Source organism: Pongo pygmaeus, chromosome 4, assembly GCF_028885625.2.
Source record: "Pongo pygmaeus isolate AG05252 chromosome 4, NHGRI_mPonPyg2-v2.0_pri, whole genome shotgun sequence".
In the NCBI taxonomy this organism is placed as follows: domain Eukaryota; kingdom Metazoa; phylum Chordata; class Mammalia; order Primates; family Hominidae; genus Pongo; species Pongo pygmaeus.
In genome coordinates this window covers 24,914,624-24,937,876 of record NC_072377.2, presented here as the reverse complement: position 1 = coordinate 24,937,876, position 23,253 = coordinate 24,914,624, and the positions used below count along the sequence as shown (strand labels likewise).

General features: G+C 34.1%; 1 protein-coding gene across 2 annotated transcripts in view; it reads left to right on the top strand.

Moving 5' to 3' along the window:
- The window catches only part of CDH10 (cadherin 10), a 163,069-nt gene that overhangs the window by 7,794 nt on the left and 132,022 nt on the right, over window positions 1–23,253 (top strand). The window contains exon 2 of one of the 2 annotated variants that reach the window (XM_063664684.1): window positions 11,636–11,739. The exons of the other annotated variant lie outside the window; for it this stretch is intronic. The gene's annotated coding sequence lies outside the window, so the exon portion shown is untranslated. The remainder of the gene's footprint in view (window positions 1–11,635; window positions 11,740–23,253) is intronic. 2 annotated transcript variants of the gene reach the window in all.

Genomic DNA, 23,253 nt, shown 5'->3' with positions numbered 1-23,253 from the left:
CTTGGGAAGAGAGAGAAAGAGGGAGAAACAAACAAAAGCCTCTGCTACTGTGAGCCATTGTATGAATAATCACAGGACTTGTTATATTCCAGCTTTGATAAATACAAGAAAGATAAGTACTAGGTGCTTTTAAAGTGACTAATACAAGGAGCTCACTTATCTATATTTTTAAAGCTGCATCATTGCATTTATAGCCATACCACATCATTAAAGAAAATATCAGAGTTAGCAGTTTGGTTCAAGATAACATTTTTGTGTAGCCTAAGATTTCTTTCGTCAACCCCTGAGAATGGATTTTGAATTGGTGCTTCCGTTAGGAGCACCTTTTGGTTGGTGATCTGTGGTGCACTTCAGATTTGCAACAGCCAGTTATCATCTTGCAGACACAGGGGACTATATGGGATAAAGCAAGGGCCCAAAGTTGAGACTAATATACCCATCCCCATCAAGAAACCTACAGGAAAATTATGTATCAGGAGGCCAAATGTATCCCAAATTTCTATTGCTGACTTTTTTGTTTTCTTTCTTTTTTTAACTTTTATTTTAGGTTCAGGGGTACATGTGCAGGTTTGTTATATAGGTATATTGTGTGTTATGGGAGTTTGGTATACAGAAAATTTTTATGAACAGGAGCTTCCTTACTCCTAAAGTAATGAAAATAAGCACTTCATAGAAGCCACTGTGTTTAAAACTTGGTCACTCTGTGAAAAAGACTCTTCTATATAATAGTCTGTTTTTGTGAGGACACCAGAGGAAGGTCATGTTTAATAGGAGACTACACAGTGATAAGCCTACATTCTAGAAGCACTGAGATTTCCTTTCTTAGAAAATGCGATGACCCTAACCTAAGTGCTCTCACAAGGTCCTTTGACAGATAAAAGCATGGATCGTGGCACCAGACTGTCTGGATTTAAATCCTAGCTGTGCCACTTACCATATGTTTCATATTTAATGTCACTGGTAGTTTTTTCTATCTGTAAAATGGGGTTAATAATTATACTTACATCATAGGGCAATTGTCATGATTAAAATAAGCAATTACTATAGTGTCTAACAACAATGCCTAATACACAATAGGTGTTCTAGTGCTGTGTATTGCTGTCATTGGTATTATTATTAGATGTTAATTCATGTGACCTACGCTTAATGAATATTGAGTGCATTGTACTTTTACCACAGCACTTAATATCATTAGGGCTACAACTTTAAAATATTTAAATATTTTAACTTGTATTATGGAATAATTTTCTACTTGAAGTGAGACATTCTTGGTGTTTTAAGTCTAATTCCTCTTACTAATTCTACTGACAATAAATTCTTCATTCTGAATTTTATTTTTGGAAAAATGGGAGTTTGAACCATCACATTTCCAGGCACACAGTTGACTTATCTATTATTATAATTGGAAAGGGCTCATAAGTCTATGATTGTAATTGGAAAGGGCTCAATATAAAACTTTTATAAATATATTCATTCTCTAATGATTGTGAAAATGTCAGTTGCATAAAGACTTGAATGTAACCTGAAAACTTAAATTGCATTCTCAGAGAGGTGTTGCATGAACTAGGGAATTGATGGATACGAATTTTGAAAATGGTAGGAAAGACTCGAAACAGAGACAGAGGAGGAAAAAAGCATAAGAAAGAGTGAGACTAACTGTTGTGAGGTCCATGAGCCACATAAACTCACTCAGGTGAAACATGAGCCATTTCTGAATACACTGCAGTAATGTTTCCTTTCACAGATTCTCCTTCTTGAGGTCAGAGTAATGAGAATTAGAAAAAGAATGATGAACAGAGGCAGTGCATTACAGAAATTATCCCATGAAAGTTTTGATACCTATAAATCTCAAGAATAATTCTGCAGTCTATATTACAAGCTGAAAGGTCAGTGGACTACCGATTACCTAGACGAGGTCTCTGAAACTGTCTGATGAAGACATAGAACCTGCTGCAAAGTGTGAAAAATTTAACAGGTTTTATTTAGATCATTCATTCTTTTCATTCTTCGCATTCAAGGTGATATGAAGATCAATTTGAAACCACTGTTTCTGTTTTTTCTTTTCCTTTTTTGGCTCTATTTATATGTGAATTTAAAAAGCATCTGGAATGGTTTCTACGGATTACATAAACACATGAAAACATACATTGAGGTCATAAAATATACATTTATATGGGTTCATAAATATGTTTTTAAAAGCTTTATTTTAAAAATCCAGGATTATATCACAGTATTTTTCTTTCAGTTTTATTTATAGCTCAGGGATAATTAATATATTATTTATACATTCACATACTGGTAGGACATACTTAGCACTTCATCTTGTCCAATAACTTGTAAAGATGAGGTAAGCTATAATAGAGACTCCTAAAGCTACCTGAAAGTTATACTTTGGTGAGCATAGTAAAGATAATGCTCGTATTTGCCATAGCTATGTATTTACATGTATTATCTCTTTAATCATGTATTATCTGCTTAATCAGAGTCATAGTTATCTTTTTCTTATCATCTTGATTAAATGCTGTGGCCATTTCATAGGATTCTTTTTTTTCACAACTTCACTATAATATTTGGCAAAATAATTTAACCTCATGGCTTATTCATCAGGATGGCTAATTTAAAATATTCTATTAATATTTTACACATTTTACATTTAGTATAATTGATCATCTAAATGTATATATACTTTTAGAATTGGACTTTACAAGGGCTAAAAACTTTGACATACTTTCTCTTTAATTTTCACATTCTTTAATCATACTAGAGACAAAGTTGGTTAACTTGCATCTATTTTGCTTTCATTTAGTTGGAAGTAAAGTGAGAATAAAATTGTGCAAAATTAGAGGAGAAATTAATTTTTAAAGCCCAAGAAATGGTTATTGAATAATTAATTATGCAGACTACTGAAATAATCATTTCTTTTCAAAATCCTTCAAATTCTTTAAAGGTTTTCAACCATTTGATGTGTTCTTTTGAATGTCTGAAGTTTAAAACAATATAAATTAGGCTTCACAACGTGATCAGAGGGTTGAGATGAATTTACGTTTTTGAAGTATTGACCCATTTATAGGGTAAATTGCTGCTAATATTTCTGGTAAAATTCTATTCACTTGTCCACAGGGAAAATAACATATTTCGGTGTTGAGCGCCACCTTGTGGTCATGTTGAGAATTATTATTCTATAGGACACAATGTTTTCTGGCTTTAGATGTTTTTCCAACTGAACATTGCACTTGGAAGCATTGAAACAGATGTGAATTTACATTAAGCGTTATAAGATGACATTGAAAATGAATCATTTTTAAATGAATGCCATTTAATGTTTACATATTGACATGAATATGTAATATTTGTAATGTTTTTGTAAAACATTATAGCAAATGTTTTACAAAACTGCATGAAATCTTTTAAACAATATTTTTGAGGCAAGATATCATTTTTAAACTAAAATATATTACTGTGCAGTTACAAGTAAACTTTAATGACATACATTTAACCTTCTCAAGGAAAAGTTCCTTTCAGAATCCTCTGGTGTTCAACACAAAGAAACCAGGGGCTGAATTATTGTTATTTTTGCATTTTGTAAAACTTAAATGTAAATATGCTGCCTACAAGAAAAGCAGAGAACTAATACCAGCAAACTCTGGTCATTGAATGCATTTTTCAGTGGGTTCATTGGAAGTTCAAAGAGACAAATTTGTTTACTTTTTTTATAAATTCTAAAACAATTTATTTTTACTTTGTGTAACGTGCATTTTCACCAAATATCAAGCCTCTTTGACTGGGTTTTTTATAAAGTAGTAACGTACTTGCAGAAGAGGAAGACCTATAATTACTGCTTGTAATTTTACTAGTATGTACCTATACTTAAAAAGAAAATAATACAATTATTTTCTAGAGAATGAAAATAAGCACTGACCTAGGTATTTAAGTCAAGAATAGTCATTGATTGCTTATGTGGTCTTACTCCTCATTATTTTCTTTACTTTATTATCTGAAGGTAAACATGAATAAATTTGATCAAAATAAATTGTCTTTGTATATAGCTTATAGGAATATATGAGCACAAAATTTTCCCCTACTTTATTTGTATATGTATAACTATATCTATAGTGATATCTATTTATCAATCGATGTTACATCCTAAAGTATCAACATTGTCCTCCTCGTCATCGTTATCATCATCATCATCATCATCAAAACCTGAGTAAAACTTCAGTTGTGACGTTGGAAATGGAATAGCTTAATCACAATTACAGGATACCGTGTGAATAGGTTCTGTATCACCCATCTTTGGGGCATTGGGAGGATTTGATTTAATGAACAGAATAGCCCTAAAGGGGAACTAAAGACAAATTTATAAAATTGCATACAAATCTTATAATAATGATCTCTATGTTATGTGTTAAAGCTATGAGTTGTCCATTGCTATTAGGCAAATTATTTTCTCTATTTTGAACCTGCCGTACTGCCCTTTAATGTAGAACAAGTGGTCAGAGCATGCCATTTCTCATGCACAGCCCAATAGTCTGACTGAAAACAAAGATCACTTTGCTTCCCATTAAACCATGCTCCTTCTGTCAACAAAAGTGCTTCTATTCTGAGAGATATTACTATTGATTTGCTTTTATTCTCAAAAGACTGATGGAGTTTTTTTCTCAGCAGTGCTGCACACTAGGTATTATTTCAAATGAATATATAAAGCATTTATTTCGACTTCAAAGGGGGAACAGAAATTGAAATGGTGTGTATAAGAGTATAGAAATGTTTAAAATCTGCATGCAACGTTTTGATGATGTCATAGTCATATTTAGTGCTACATTTTAGGGCAAAGGTTTTTTGCAGAATAAATAGTAAATGGATCATAAATATAGAAAGAAGCATATGAAAGCACCTCCCAAAGTAAGTAAAAACCAAGAAACAACCCAAAATAATTTTAGCTAGAAATATCTACTTCCTTCTCAATTTTTGTCTAAAATACAGCAAACCTGTTTATTCAAGATAATTATCCTCAAGTGATAAGGGAGATTTTCATAGTCAACCATCACCCTGGGACCATTTTTGAACTGCTTTTCACTTTCCACTAACTTAAGACAAAAAATGTATTTTCTATAAATCTCAACTTTTTTCCTCTCAAATAGAATTATTTGACAAATGATTTTAATGCTATCTGTATTTAAAAAATGATCCTTTCCTTTTGATTCCAACTCCACACTAAAGAATAGGTTCAATTTACATCTTTCCTTCACAAGTCAACAACATTTTAGAGTTTTAATATATATATTATAAAGTGTGCTAGGAACTTGAGAAATGGATGTAGATGAGATTTTTTTTGTCCCCTTTCTCAGTGAAATGGAAATATAGTAGGAGAGAGCCACGTTTAAAAGTAAGTAAGTTGTCAATTATTTAGTGTTCTGCTTGCGATATGATTGGAGTTTCAGGAAAATGTGGAGGAGGGAACATGGTCTTTTACTCATGGGAAGCTGAAGAGGGACTTGAAAGGTGAGTACTGTTTCACTGGGTATTAAAAGATGAAGCTGATGAGCCAGGAGGCATGGCTGTCTGCAAATCCAAAGACCTAGCTGAGCTGATCTGCATGCCTGTATCTCTTCCCTCTCCAGTTCTTCCTGAAATATATTTTTCTTCATTGATTTTTTCCCCACAATTATCCATTCAGTAATATGTACTGATTTTTCATTATAAGGAAGGCAACATGTTAGGCAATAAGATATGATAAAAAAAAATCGGCCGTATTTGGACCTCCTGCCCTCAAATGACTTCTGATGTTTTCCAGAGGTCAGAAATTACAATATACTATGGAAATTTCACAGAAAAGTAACATATAGGATATTATAAGAATTAAAGTTGATGACATACAGTGTTAGGTTTCCTTCAGGGATGAGATTAACCTAAGTCCTTAAGGCAGTGACACTTTGTGTTACTCACTAGCTCAATATTTATGCTTGGGTACAATCCCATTTCCAGAGGCAGTACTGCATAGTGGTAAATTGCCCTCACTCCAGACTTGAGGCAGATCTACTAAGAGTTTTACCACTTCCACCAAGGAAGGAGTTTGAAAATTTGGCCAAAGTATTCAATCTAGCTAAACCTCACTTCCCTTGTCTAGAAGATGGGACAATAATGTTGCTGCCTCCTAACTTTGCTGAAAGGATTAAATGAAACTTACAAAGCACTTGGCAGAGTATTTTTTTTTTGCAATTACGAATGCCTATTAAATATTATCAGCATATATTACTGCTTACTAGGTAATAATCAAATTTTTTAATCTGTTCTAATACTTTCTTCATTGTAGCTTCTCTGCCTCTCTTGTAATTTGCCTCATGATATTGACAAATAGACCAGTTTTTATTTCTAGGAGTTCTGCTTATTTATTTTATTATTATTATTTTAATCTCTCTCATTTTGTTTCTATTGATCAGTCTGCCCTCAGGTTCTGGCTGCTAAAACTCACACTTAAGGAGTTTTCAAATGTTTCTTTTTCCTTAAGATATTCTTGATATTCTTTTTTTTTTTTTTTTTTTTTTTTTTTTTTGAGACGATCTCTCTTTGTCACCAGGGCTGGAGTGCCGTGGCGCAATCTCGGATCACTGCAGCTTCTGCCTCCTGGGTTCAAGCCATTCTCATGCCTCAGCCTCTCACGTAGCTGGGATTACAGGCAGAAACTACCACGCCAAGCTAATTTTTTCTATCTTTAGTAGAGATGGGGTTCCACCATGTTGGCCAGGCTGGTCTCAAACTCCTGGTCTCAAGTGATCTGCCAGCCTTAGCTGGGATTACAAAGTGCTAGGATTACAGGAGTGAGCCCCTGTGTGTGGCCTCCTTAAAATATTCCCTGAGTTCTCCAGCCACTAGGGCTCTCTAGCTTTGGAAAACTCATCACTCTTAATTTATACCTGTCTTTACTGTGGATCATCATCTGCTCTGAGTTGTTTTTTGCATGCCTTATTCCTTTTGTATATTTTTACTTTCTTAAAACCAAGATCATTCTGATTTTTATTTACATCCCCAACTCATAGCCTAGTATCTCCCACATAGTAGCAAATGTTCAGTGAGGAAACTCATGCACCATATAAGTAGAACATATATTATGGTTTGCATTTTACAGACAGGTATACTAACATTGAGTAATTGAAAGATTAAATGACTCATGAGAGACCCAAAAGGTGTTTTTCTTTCCACTGGAAAATATTCTATATTAGTCCATTCTCACACTGCTATAAAGAACTGCCTATGGCTGGGTAATTTATAAAGAAAAGAGATTTAATTGACTCATAGTTCTGCATGGCTGGGGAGGCCTCAGGAATCTTACAATCATGGCAGAAGAGGAAGTAGGCACGTCTTACATGGCAGCAGGCAAGAGAGCCTGTGAAGGAAGCAAAGAGGGAGGAGCCCCTTATAAAACCATCAGATCTCATGAGACTCATGCACTATCATGAGAACAACATGGGGAAACTGCCCCCATGATCCAGTCACCTCCCACCAGGCCCCTTCCTCAACACCTGGGGATTACAATTTGAGATAAGATTTGGGTGGGAACACAAAGCCAAACTCTATCACTTCCTTCTTTAAGCTAAAGCAATTATCTTTTTAAGAGGAGAAACTTTAAAGCAGTTTTTTTCTTCACCTGATGAGTTTGCTTTTTATTTATTTCTTTGTTATCCTTTTCACTTAATATATACAACTGGCCTCACCCTAAGACCTATTGAATCAGAATTTTTGAAGTTATGGTATGGTGAAATATATTTTAAAATTCTTGCTGGGTGGTTTGGGTAGATTCATAATTGTAACTAGAAAATATTGAGATGTTCATAATTGTAACTAGAAAATACTGAGATGTTTCTATATCCAAGCTCATAAACTGAATCTAAAATCAGTTTTAAAAGAGAAAGTTTTCTAAATACATTGAAAATGACAAGTATTTATTCCTTAAAGTAGGCTTATTGTAGAGGATATTACTCATTTTGAGAAATACAAATTATTTGATTTTTGTTAAATTGATTCTTGCTTTATAGCCATTTATTGTTTTAAACACATATTCTCTACAGAACTTTGCCTCAATGAGATGAATATAGTAGAAAAACTAAGAGACATATTATATCTTTGAGAAATAAAATAATGCATGGAAGTACTTGGTGGCATATAATTAAGCAGTATAAGAAACAAATATAATACTAGGATCATCAGTATAAGTAAGAAAACTGAAGTAATGGAGGTCATGGAATTTTTACTTGACCTTGGCTTGGAAAATATATAGAATGTGTGTGTGTGTGTGTGTGTGTGTGTGTGTGTTTGTGTGTCAAGGCGGGGAGCGGGGTGGGGGGGCAGCAAGTGTTCTAGAATTTGTATTTCTGTGAGCAAAGGCAGGAATGAATATGGAAGTTTAATTGGTTACTAAGACACCAACCTGGGTTTATGCTAAGAAAATACATTTGTGAAGAAACTTGAATACAAGCTTAAAGGGTTCAGACATAATGAAAAAGTTTATAAAAGAGGTATTATTTAAAAATTTCACTTAAAAGAAGTTCAAAGAGACAAATAGGGTAAAAAAGTATCAACCTCTGTTTTTGTCATTTTATATGCATGGCTGTTGGTGTTAATATACACCCAAATGCTTTCAAAGTCAACCAGAAGCTTTTCTTTCAGATAAGCCAAACTGAGGGGTGGCAATGGAATTAAACTGTTCTCCACTCCTAGCATTTTTCTCATACGTGCTCTCAAATTCATATGTATATTGAATTACCACTTGGTGTCTGCAGTTTGTCTCCACTACATTTCCAGTAAAGATAGCTTTAAAATGTCTTTAATATCTTTAAAATATCATGGTTTTGGTTTGATTGCTGTATAGCATCTTCTCCCACTGATGAAAGTCTAATTGTCTCTCGTCTATGCTGTTGGTGTTCTGGTGTTTTGTAGCTGCTAAAACTACTGATGTTCACGCTGACGAGTCTTTGATGTGCAAGATAGTTTTGTTTAAATCCTACCTCAGTTCAGGCTTATCTGTGTAACCGGGGAAGGCATTATTTATTTCAAACTCTGTGGTTTTTATTTCCCCTGGGAAAACAATTTGCTCTTAATCTTGTAGCTGGTCATCAGCAAAATATGATGTAGAGCTTATACTTAAAATTCCCATTCCTGTGTCATTACTACGATGCCATAAGAGTAGCCAAAGTTTTCCTCACTGTAAAATAAAAACTTGGACAATATCAACTTCATGAGTTTATTTTTTCTAATTAACTGAGATAATACATATACTATATTAGCGTGTGTGTGGTGTGCGTGTGTGCTGTGCAGTACATACTGTTCGTATATGTAAAGCTATCATTGTGCTTTCACTAATACTGATTATATGTAGATGTTTTTTCTGCTATTAAAATGTGTTAAAGCAAATAAATAAATGATAGCTATAATTTATTGAGCACTTTCTACATACTAGACAACGTACAGAGTGATTTGCCTCTAGTATTCCCTTTCATCATCATGTCAAAGGAGGCAGGTGATATTATCATCTCCATTTTACAAATGAGGGACCTGAGGCTCAAAGAAGTTTAGATGACTTTCACAGATCACAAAGCTAGTAAACAAGAGAGCCAGAATGAAACTCTTATAATATGGTCCCTGCTCCTCCATTCTTAACCGCTATTGCATATTTAAATATACATGCCTGTATTCCTGAGAGGAAAAAATATGTGATCTATTATTTCACTCTATATTTTTCTTTTTATAAAATTTCTATTTATTGGTGACTTATTTTTTTCCTTTTCAATGACAGAAAATTGCCCTAAAATTAAGTAGGATTTAAGCATTTAAGAGTACACCAAATGTGTCATATTTTAAACACTATTTTATTTTATTAATATGTAAAATCGAGTTGTCAAAATGTATTCAAAGTAGTGAGAAGATTAGTATTATGTGTAAGAAAATGTCACTAAAACTAACTTAAAAGTAGCCATAAATTCCTCAGTGAACTTCATGTCATCCTTTCAGCGTTATATAATAGTTTACTTTTTTAAATGTTCCTAGTAGGGCAAATAAGGCATATGGTGATATTACTTAATGTGCATAGAATATTTTTAATTATATACAGGAAAGTAGTCACAATGGTTGCTTCTGGGTAGAAGGGTAAGGGATTTGCATGTCTGCATCTAGAGGACTGTTTTTCACTGTACTTAATTTTTTTAGAAATTGTTTTTATGAGTATGGATTAATTTTTCAATGAAAACTAATTAACTTTTAAAAACTTGCTGATCATCATGAAGTCTGTTGTGCGGGAGAAAGATGAAAGATTCTAAATTCTAAATTCATCTTTATAACATAAGCTGACCACTCATTGTCCCCATACATAAAGTAGCACACCACATACACACACACTACACACACACACATACCTCACACACACAGATACACATCACACCACACACACCATGCAGACACACCACACACACTACCACACAAACTACTACACACACACACACACACACACACACACCCCTCACTGAGTTTTAGCAATCTGAATAGCTATTACCGGAAAAATATTCAGCAGCATTTTTTTCTTCATGTGGCTTTAACCATAAAAGGAAAAAAAAATATATATATGTACACATATATATATACACACACATATATATACACATATATATACACACTTATATATACACATATATACACACATATATTTTATATATACACATATATGTGTATATATGTACACTTATATATGTATATGTATATATATACACACTATATATACACACATACATATACATATATACATATACATATACATATATACATATATACATATACATATATATACGTGTGTGTATATATACATATATATATATAGGTTTTTGAGACAGAGTCTTGCTCTGTTGCCCAGGCTGGATTGCAGTAGCATGATCTCAGCTCACTGCAACCTCTGCTTCCCAGATTTAAGTGATTCATGCCTCAGCCTCCCGAGTAGCTGAGATTACAGGTGTATGCCAGTACACCCAGCTAGATTATGTTTTTTAATAAAAATTTACTATTAGAAATCTACATCGAAGTTATGGTATAAAATAGTGTTTCTCAAACCTGATTCAAGTTGTATGACTTTTGAAAACTTTCATGTGCTACTATGAATGTGTTTAATATAATCATGCTTAACGTGGGTAACTCTTCTATCAAATTACTTTCATGTTATTTTAGGACTTGCTTTTCCATCGTGATTATTGTCCCTGTCATGCCTCCTTGAGGCCTCTGAAAAAGGACCAGATAAAGACATACTATATATTTTATCAGTTTTTGCCAAATAAGCCTCAAATTAGGTAATGGTGAATTATAAGAATTATGTGAAAATTTTCCCATATAGAGAAAAAATGAATCAAGAGTTTACTTCAAGCCTACCAATGTCTAAAACTCTCTCTGTTAGCTCCCAGTGCCATATTCACATAGTCATCAACCACATTGTTTTGGGAACCAAAAGAATCTGATCCATAAAATTAACATGAATTCGAATGGCCATTGGTTTTGTGATTTGTGTTTGCAGTTATTTTTATTTTTTGTGTTGACTTTGTAAGCATTACAAGCACAAATGTTTACATGATGAGCTTTTATGTTTAATTTACATGTGTTCCAGCAACATTATTCTACAAGTAATTCATATTAATGTAGCAGCAAGAATCATGATAAGAGAACATGATTCAACATAAGAGCCCAAGATAAATAAATTCTCTCTTAAAGGTTAGTAAAAATTTTTCAGATCATAATTGCTAAAGAGAATAATGTATAATGAAAGTATTTTATTCTGCAACAAAGATTAATACTTACAAATGTAATGAATTTTGTGATGTAGGAGAACTTTATAAATCCTTGATACCAAGAGCCTAAGATGCTTCAAAATGATGCCATGTACCAAAACCTAAAACTATGTACCAAAATCTAAACTGCACACCTAGAAGGGAAATAGCCTTTGATACATTTTCATGTTTGTGAATTGTGAATATATATACACATATATATGTATATATATATGAATATATATGTATACGGATAGATAAATAGATAGATCTCAGTCAGATCTTGCATCTAAATTTAAAGATGTAATACACACACTTGAGAAAAATGTGTGTTCAGAGAGTGTTTAATATATCTAATCACATTACTGTAATAGTCACTTGGAAATTTCACCTCGGCCTTGTGTGTAGAGTATTGCATCACATCTACTCTTGCTATTTAGTTCATATTACTAAGACACCTGGTTTTTTAATATCAGTGCAACAATGTTCAAGCTTAAGCACTTCCAATATAACTAAAGAGCAAGGAGAGTTCTGTACTTTGACAAAGATAAAAGTGGTAGTAACGGTATATTGGGCCAATTCCCTTTAATAGTCTGGAATTGATTTATTGCATGTTTTTTATCTAAACCTTTTATGAACCTATTATATTTTCAGCCTGTGTTACTTCCATGAGCACTCTACCTAATAAATAAAGTAGTATGGCACTTCCCATTATTTTCCTATATTTATCTCTTTTAAACTTCAAAGGGTGCCCTAAGACCTAGTATAATTGAAGTTTGTGGATAGCTTGGCTTTTACACTCTTCACCTTCTTCGTGATTTAATAGATGTCAGAGTTTCCAGATTGAAGATGCTAATCTTTAAGGTCTTCCTTTACAAAGCTGCTTCTTTTCTTTAATGATAGTTTAGTTGTCTTCCTGTTAGCATTTTCCAGCTCTATTGTATTTCTTTGAGGCAATGCAGTTCTTTGTGTGAGAACATGCAGGCACATGGTTGATAGAAGCTAATGATAGAAAGGATGAGCATTTCAGCATATGGATTCCAGACTTGCCTTTTTCACCAATCAAGAGACCTTCAACATATGCCTTACTACCTCTTGATTTTAGTTTGCTTTCATCAAACATTGGCACTTTGAAGAATTGGTTCTAAATTCCATTCTGAACCTGGAATCTCAGAAATGAAACTACAAAATTACTTTAAGAAATACTTTAGGGGTGGTTAATGAGACAAGAAACAAAATGAAGTCATTTAGACTTTAGGCATGCAATTTCTTATTCTGACATGGAAACTTTCTAGGACCTAGAGATCACCATACCCAGTGTGTCACCTCATCATTAGTCTCTTTACATGTCTCAGAGGGAATTAAATTTTCCTATCTCTTTGTACATGTTGTTTACTCATAATTTGTAGAATTAATAGGAATATTTGATAATTATTATCTGATTTATTTAAATATTGCTTGAGGCAGTGAGGAAAAATCCATATATAAAATTGATGAAAATCTATGACCTCATAGAGTTTACTTTCAAGGGTGGCATCAGACAATACAATGTGAATAAGAAAAACATTTCATATGGCTTATTTGTAATAAGTGCTATGGAGGAAACAGTGCAGAGAAGAGGAGTGTTATTGGTTTATAAGTTGTTTCTCCTCATAACAGGACACTGCTCCTTGATGACAGAGTCTTTTTCTCTACTAGACTTCAGAGTACCTAGTGAGCTCTCAAAAAACAAAACAAGCAAAAAACAGTTGCTGTGTGGGTATCTGGCTATGTCCTGTGTTTCCTTCAACCTGCTGTTATACTTTGATAGTACAGAAATGTTACAGGAATGTATTTCTTAGGGAAAAAAGAGAGAGAGAACTTTCATTTCTCACTAGATAAAGTACAGTTCAGAAAACAAAAAAAAGTTTTGAGTGATACATTTTTCATTTTCATCACTGGTATAGTTGACAGTTATGTGAAAAAAAGAGACACATGCTGCGAGGCAAATCCCTAAAAACACATATGCTGTTATTTAAAAACAGCTCACCCTGTAACTGCATTTGGAATACAGAACTGCCTTCTACTTGCTTTGTTTCTGATAGCATTCCTTTTCTGCAAGGTAAGAGATATTCAGACCTCAGTGTTGCTTCAATTTATAAATATTTTTGTTCACATGATGCTTAAATGCCATTGAAAAACTCCTGCTGGACCTGAAAATCTCTCTTTTGGGGATGTTCTTATTTCTCTGTTGCTAATATTGCATCATTTTCCAATTACATATGTTTGAGGTGATTGAAAAGAGAGAATTTCTCTGATTGTTTAAATTATTTCTGATTTGAAAGAAATAGTCCACTTTAAGAATGCACGTTACAATGACAGTTCTCTTTTAAAAAATTTGTTATGCGATTTACACATTTTGGCCTGGTGCTGTACATTTGTTCTGTGGTATATTGTTATTACCCTTTTTCCTCATTGCATGTCATATTTTATATGCAATGATCAGACACTTTCATGCTCAAGTGGTCGTTAGCATTGTGCTCTCCAGCTGTTCAAGACTGTTAAATAAAACTAGTACCCCCACCAGGAGTGTGCCTGACTAGCTTCCCTGCGTCTGCAGGACTGCTGGATTGGAATTGGCTGCAGAATGAGTGCTGTGAGGCTGCTCTGATCCAGTAGCTCTAGTTCCCAGTCATATCTTCTTCCTGCATGACACAAAGGAAAGGTGAAATAATTCTCATTTCTGGCAGAGGCATAGCATTTTCTCCCTTTTCCCTACAATTGGCATTATAAGAACAACACTTTTTGAAGCTATCTCACAGTTTTATGTGTCCTAGAAAGTGCTACCACTGAGGTCAGATATGCTAGTCACATCACGTTATGTGGTCTCAGAATCCTCTTGAAAATAAAAGGATTAAATTAAATAATTTCTAACCTTTTAAAAGTTTACAAAATGGAATGATACTAAGTGAAGATTTTATTTTTAACAATATGGGAGTAAAATATAAACCTGACATTAGAGGGTTGTTTCCCCTAACTACCTATACTTTTATTTCTTTGTGATTAAAATACATGAAGTAATGCTTGCTGTCTCTTGAATATTGACAGCCTCCCTGCTACCACCACCAATAAATACCACATCTGTCCCAGGATTTTGTTAAGTCCTGGGGACCTGAAGAGGAGTTAGAGTCTGTATTCAAAAGTTTATATTAGCAGATTTTAACTGCCTGATGATTATCACTGTCAAAACTGGCTGGACTGTAGAATGGTAATCCATTCTCTAATCAGAGCACTAGAGTGATCTGAATGAGGTAATCTGATCTACAAATTTTCATCCATGCTAATGCATTCCAAATTCTGCAGCCTGCTAAAACTGATCCTTCAATATCAACAGAGCTAATGAATTTGCTGTGGCTAGCCAGGAAAATGTCCCTTCTTCCCTCAGGCCCTTTCTTCTCCCTCCTTGCCAATTCTCACAGCCAAACTGCGATCAAATATATTCTTGATTCATCATGCATACTCTTTCCCATAACATTTAGAAGCTGAAAAATTTTGTCAATCATTCACACATCAAATTAATATGTTTTGTCAAAGGTCAGCTGTGACTTGAGTTTGAGTTTGTGCTGACATTTTCTGAAGTCTTCGTTCTAACTGAATTGAGTAGCCTTCAAGCAGGTCTGCTTGTTTCTGTGCTTGCTGCACCTCAATCTCTCTCAACCCAAGTAAATGAGATCATGTTAGTCTTCTGTGCAAATGTCTCACTTGGTGTAAAAGCCAAAGACGTTGCAAGAGCTGGCAAGAAGCCAATGCAGTTGGATCTGCATTTCATCTCTAACCTCATCTTCTTTTGTTCTCTCAGGACTCACACCACTCCAGTCATACTAGTTTTAGGCTGGTCATATAACATTCCGTCGTGTCTCTACCTTGGGTGGGGCCTTTACTTGTTGCTGTCCCTTATGCATGAAAGATGTTTATATCTGTGTGTGTGTGTATACACATGTATATCATGTATATAATGCATATAAATGGATTATATGTGTGCATATAAACGGATTATATATGTGTGTATGCACACACACATAAATATGTCTATCTATGTCTATAGATGAGAAAGAGAGAGGAAGAGAGAGAGAGAGAGAAAGAGAGAGAGATCAACTAGGCTTTCTCTCTTTTCCTTCAGTTCTTTAGTCAAAATAACTCTTTCAGGAAGGCTTCCCCAGACTTTCCAATTTAAAATAGAAATCTCTCCACATTGCCTATGCCGTTTTCCTGTTTTGGTGTTTTCTGAACATTTATTACATGCAATATACTCTGTATTTTACTTTTTCCATGTGGTTATTGTTGATATCCTCTCAGTGAAATCAAGCTTCTTGCTGACAGTGAGTTTGCTGGTTTTGTTTCTGCTGTGTTACTTATTTATTGTACTTGTCTGAATCTTTCCACTAAAATGGAAGCGAGCTTTTTATGGCTGAGAAGGTTGATTTGTTCAGCTCTGTGTCCTCTTAGTAGATATGCCTTGGTCAAATGCATGAATAAATAAATGGATATGGGGATTCTGTGGGGTTTCTAGATGGCAGCCAGTCCCAGAGATCTCCGGGAGACTCAGTTTCTCCTTTGGGACTCCTTGTCCACACTGCTTCTCTGACACTCATTGGCACTGTAGGTGAGAGGCAGAGTGAGGGCTCTTAGAGATACGCTAAGGGCTCTTATGACCTGGCAGTTCTGATGTCCTTGAGGAGACAGCCGATGGAGGCTCCCTCCTGAATTAAACTGCATCAGGCCTACCGATATTTGCTGCATGCTGGCAGATATATCCCAGTTTCAATCTCAAAATATTAAGTCAAATGCTGATAGGTCCAAGTGTCTTGTATGTTATGCTGGCAGTTAGACCTTGACGATAAGATGGAACTAAAAAGAGTTTTCCATAAACCTTCAAAAGTTGAAACAAGCTGTCCAGAGCTAGTCAGTCAGCTAAATTGATTGCTGCTTTATGGGATTTGTATATTTTGTTCGTGCCTCTTCTGTCAACATTCTTTATGTCTAATATAAATACAGACTGGTGTAAGCACCACTTAACAAAACAGGGGCAATGAGAAGAGGATGAAAGAAAACCTGTTCTGCCCTATAAGTGTGGTAATATAAAACTGGCATATTCAAAGCTGATTTCCCAAAGCAATTCTAAACAATATATAAAGGTCAGAAAAGTACAACTTTAACAAGTATATGTACAGTCCTTAGTATATATATATGGAAAAACAGTTGAACTTGTATGATTTTAAATCAAACACAGAGCTAAGGTCTGTTTTCACTTTCAAAGGTCTCTCTTTATTCAATAACCAGATTTTGAAGAGAAAAAGGATGCAATCACATTTTATGTATATTATTCAAGGTCTTATCTTAATTTGCTAATCATTAAGGCTGATTCATTTTAGACAAAAGTGAATAACTGCGTTTTAATAATTTTTTTTCTCAGCCAATTTGGAGATGTAATTATTGAGGGAGCTTATGTACATCTTAGAAAGGTGTGCAATCTTCTTTTAATGTATATTGTTTTGTCAAACTATAATAGATGATGTAAATAATGACTGCATTTTGAGCTGACAAAAGGACGTCAGAAAACAAGTTGTTGACTTTAGAAAAACTATTAATATGTTTAATAAAAAATATTATGCCTATTAATGTGTGAGGAGATAAGAGCTTTATGAGCTGAAATTAGTAAGGTAGAACTAAAAAAGAGATAATTTAAGGTAGATTTTTGCAGAAGTATTTATTCTGATGTGTGTAAATACATATCATTCATTTTACTGCTACAAGCTATTTCTTTTTGTGAACAAACCTCAATGGTGACTTTCTTAGTCCCTTCTGGCTGCATTGACAACCTACCATAAAGTGGGTAGCTTGTAAACATTAGAAATTTATTTCTCACGGTTCTGAAGGCTGGAAACTCCAAGAAGACGGAGAGCAGAGTCAGTATATGGTGAGGCCCTCTTTCTGGTACAGAGACAGCTCCTCCTCCTTGTGATCACACGTAGTAGTGGGAGTTAGCTAGTGCTCTGGGGTCACTTTTATGAGTACTAATCCCAATCATGACCTAATCATCTCCTAGACTCTTCCTTGTAATATCATTATCTTGGGGGTTAGGATTCCAACATATGAATTTTTTAGGAACATAAATATTCAGACAATTAATATTTATAAATAGTCAGCATTTTGCACCTAGCACTCCAAAATTCATGTCCTTCCTGCAGGCATAATACATTTATTTTATTGCATAGCCTTGAAAATCTTAACTCGTTCCAGCATCAACTTTAAAATCTAAGTCCAATGTCTAATCGAAATATCATCTAAATCAGGCCGGGCGTGGTGGCTCACGCCTGTAATCCCAGTACTTTGTGAGGCCGAGGCGGGCAGATCACGAGGTCAGGAGATCAAGACCATCCTGGCTAACACATCACTGCTAAAAATACAAAAAATTAGCCGGGCGTGGTGGAGGGTGCCTATAGTCCCAGCTAGTTGGGAGGCTGAGGCAGGAGAATGGCGTGAACCCGGGAGGCGGAACTTGCAGTGAGCCGAGATTGCACCACTGCACTCCAGCCTGGGTGACAGAGTGAGACTACGTCTCAAAAAAAAAAAAAAAAAAAAAAAATCATCTAAATCAGATATAGATGAGACTAGAGGTACGATTCATCTTGAAGGAGATTGCTCTCCAACTATGCATCTGTGAAATCAAACATGTTATGTACTTCCAATGTGCAGTGGCAGGACAGGTACAGGGTAGACATTCCCATTTCAAAAGTAGAGAAATAGAGAAGAAAGGAGTGTCATGTTTTGGGCTCTTTTATGATTGACTACTTTAGTATATGATTCAATGATATTATAGAACACATTAAAACAATGAAAAATAATTATTAAAATAAGATATTTGACATAGATGCCTTTGCTATTTGTAAAAAATTCAAAATTAAATAATATACAATGCCTCTAGGTGCTTCTTAATATATCATTTAATACCAGTATAAAATAAGCTCTACAAAGACCAGGAAGTCAAATTAAACAAAGGAAATGTTCCTATAGATAATGAGTTTCATGATTATGTATAAACATTTGATTACACTGTTGTGGAGAGTTTAAGCATTATTTGGATAATTACACAATATAACTTTTTCCCCCTTATGATTCTTTAAATTGGCCAGCGCCAGTTACTGGACTATGTGTTTAATCAGTTAGATAGAACCAGTACTTGTTTGAAATCTCTATGTCAAATAAAATTAAGGAGCCAGCATTTAAAAGAAATAGCGGATACACATTTACAACTTTAACAAAAATATAAAGTACAGAAAAGAAAAAGGCTTCATGCTTATCCACTTAATATTTGTGCAAGGCTGTAGAATAATCACATGAGTTTTAAGAGTGATATTTAAATTATTAAGTAAACATCTTGTTAATTGAAAGGATTTAAAAAACAAATGACAATGAAACACTCAGCAATCACCTTTACAGAATTTACTCTACAACAGCGTTGTCTCTTCAAATGATTTCAACTTTTGCTTCATAACAAGTTATCCTTTAGTCATATTCATGAGAGTGCAGTTTCCAGAGACTCAGAAATTTTGCAGTCACATCCATGTTAAATGATTTTACATCAGTTTTACCCATAATTATGCTAATAATAATGGTCCATTCTTTGAGTGGATTTCTGAACAGATGATGAACTACCTCGTATTTTACATTTAACAGTGAAAAAGTTCTGAAAACCAAAAAATGAACCGCTAACCAAACACACATTGAAATTGGACACTCTTGAATTGAGAAGTGTAGTCTACCCTTTTAGCCATTGCACATGATACAGATAAAATCACATAACATTTTTGACACAGATAAGTAAAATAGAGGGTGGAGAATGGACTGACTGCTGAGATTCCTTACAATTCTAAAACCGTATGGCTTTGTAAACAACCCCTTCACAAGATGACCAATTGGGTTTACGGTTATATTGATAATGACAAAGTGATCCAAGTGCGTCAGGTGGGGAGGTGGGTATCATCTCTTCTACAAGGAGGCTCTGGGAGGCACATAGCAAAGGAGTATGGATATGTAATCCTAAAGAGGAACAAATGAAGAGCTAGAAGCAGCTGTTTGATTATTCCTTTGTTACATCTTCCATTAATTTGTGGTCAGATATTTCTTTATTCTTTTGTTCTGTTTTTATCCTAAGATCTAAGAAATATTAAATGGTATTTTCTTAGAGCTTCTTAAAAAATAGTAGTACTTTTATATTTGCTCTTAAAGTCATTTAGAATTTATATTGGCATGCATAGGCTATGAGGAGCCAATTCTTTTTCAAATAGTCAACTAATTTTATCAGCAAATTTTACTAATTATCAGCAAATTATAATTCAGAAATTATAATTTCCATATTGTAAATGAGTAGCAGCTGTTTCTTTTTTAATGTGGGAAAGTATTGTAAGTATTGAAAAAGATGTAACCAAAGATGGCTAAGTTGCCAGAAATTCCACAAATGACATTTCTTTTTCACAACTTGTCCCATACACAAAAACGGAGACATTATTTCAGAAAGAATGTTGAGTTAACTCATTCCAGTGAAAATCAAAGTGCAAGCTAAGGTAGACAGATAGACTTTTAAGGTAGAATCTCTAAAAATTATATATTTTCTCTACTATTGGTTAGAGAAATTGACTTTTTGAGCTCCACTGAAGCTAAGCACTCTGCCCTCTACCTTCTCCCTCATACCTCAAGTGCCAGTTTTTCCAGCTAGTCTCTTTGTCAATTATTGCAAAATAGAACTTACTAAGCCCTATCAATCAAGTACACACTTTAATCTAAATGAGGTTGGTGATCTTTTCCTGAGTTTCAGTGTATTGTGGAAGACAGCCTATGTGTATGTTTGAGAGTGTACAGATTGTTTAACGTAATTTTGTGTGAGACCAAAGACTAACATTTTGGGTTTTTGGATCACCTATGCTAGGAAGAACCCTTAAGGAAATAATTTACCTCTATGAAGACTCATTTTTTTGCATTTATACAATTACTAACTTGGATTAGATTAACTAATGAGTTTTGAGCTTTAAGCTTTTATAAAAATAGCTTAGAATTGGGAAAACACAACCGTATCCTATAAATACTTTGCTTACATTGTAAGTTTGCTTACAGATTAATTAACAAACATATGCTTAATGCCTACTCCAGACTTCAGGCAGGTCCTACTTCTACATTTTGTTTAAAGTTTGCTTTTGGTTCTTAAGTTATTGATCTCAATACAGATATTCTAGGCAATATTACAATTTTGTGATTCTCCATTTGGGGTAATTTTTCTCCCTTCCCTCCAGATAGTATTTGGCAGTATCTGGAGACATTTTTTTGTCTGCTGTGATCGGGGCAAAAGCAGGAGGGGTGCATTGCTACTGGCATGGTGTAGGTAGAGGCTGGGGCTGCTGCTAACCATCCTACAATGCACAAGATTCACCTCCCTAACAAAGAATTGTCTAGTCCAAAGTATATCAATAGTGCCACTCTTGATAAACTCTGAAATATACCCATTTTGAATACAGCTTGATGCACCTGCAAGGGGCTGGATTGACCATTCCCTTTCGTAATAACTAATGCAAAGATTTTTGACTGAAGGAATATGTGTTTTCAAAAGATGAGGTGTTAAATTCAATGGAATTGTAACAATGAGAGATTTGTGCTTTTCTAAAATTACTTCTCGTTTAAATGTCCTTGACTTTTTTTAAAAAAAGATATATTGATAAGATAACTGCTAGAGGAAAAATAGTATATGCTCTCTGAGGACCAGTATAATTTATGGTCTTGTCACAGAGTGAACTCAGCTGACATGCAAATTGATAAACACAAGACTTTGGCCTTAGTCCAGTAGTCTAATAGAAATATGAATTTGATACTCCTACTTATCTGGAATCAATGAAAGCATCTGAGTGCCTGAGAATGTTTATTCTGGAGAATAAGTTTTATTTTGCCTCAAGTCCAAGTACTCACAGAACAAGAACAATTGATTGTAGAATTCTTTTTTTAAATATAGAAAGTATGAGGTATTTGCAGATTTTGAAAAAAAAATTGCAATCTACTAATAGCCTTTTCTTTGTATGAGCTTTATTCACATTTTTCAATGCTTCCATTTATTTCTACCATTCATTTTTCTATATATTTTATGCCTTCATTCCTTTTTTTACCTTTTAACCTAAATCCAACCCCCAAGTGTAGAACCTATATTCAGTGTTCTTTCCTACAATGTAAAAAATCTTTAAAAATTACAGTGTTAACCATAATCCAAATTCATTGCAGAAAAAACAAATTCCTGGTTCTTGTGAGCCTTGGGAAATGCAGAAGTTATTCACTTAGTTCCTTAATTAATGAACATTTAAATATTACTTTGTCTTTGCAACAGAAAAATGAGAAAATGGAAGTTTACTTTGTTTGCCAAGGCTAGATACCTCTTCCTAAAAATTATTTCACATACACCTTCCTCTTTCTTTTTTTTTAACTTTCTGAAAGAACTAAATTTATGTAATGCAATGAAATATATACTTTTTTTAAAAGAACATAAACAAAATAATTATGGTCAACATTCCATAAAAAGAATATGGTTATAATTTATATGATTTGGGGTAATTAAAACACAAGACATGCTAACACCTTGGCAATGAAAAGGGATAAATGAAAAACACTAAAACACTATGGTCAGGCTCACGACTTCTAATTGCCAAGGGATTGGGGAAATGAACACCTACTAAGGTTGATCACAGTAAGGACCTCCTCATGCCTCAAGGCAGAATTTCCAAAATATATGCTGTGTTCAGCTTTGGTCACTTTGTTGAATGGCATATATGATTTAATTTCTATGAAGAGGGCCAGTCTAATAAGTAGGCATGGCAGTAAGAATCCAATGGTACCTGGAAATTAAATGAAGGTTAGAGAGCTCTGCTGGGATTATTTGGGAATTATATTCACCAACACTTTAGGCTTCAGAGAGCAAAAACCATCCATGAAAGATGTAGGAGTTTATAGGGAAGCTCCATAGTCTTAGAAAGAATTGAAGTTATTCACATATTATCTGTTTCGTTCCATTTTTTCCATACCTACAATATACTAAGCACTGTTCTGTGCAGTGTGGCTCCCAAGGGAACAATCAAAACTAGTTTCCTGTACTCATGTAGAATGTATTTCAGTGACAGATGATTAATAGTTTAATACTATAAAAAATCACATTGTGATAACATGAATAAAATAAACAAGATAAACTGATCAAGAATGTCTTTGAAGGTCAGTTTTTAGTGCCAACGAGGTGATATTTGAGAACTGAGAAATGCGAACAGAAATATAAAATATTTGAAATATGTGAAAAGTGAGCAGAAGAGATTTCCATGCAAAAGGAACAGCAAGTGCAAAAATTCTGATGCAGAAATGAGCTTGGTGTTTTGGTAAAAATGAATGGAGGCTATTT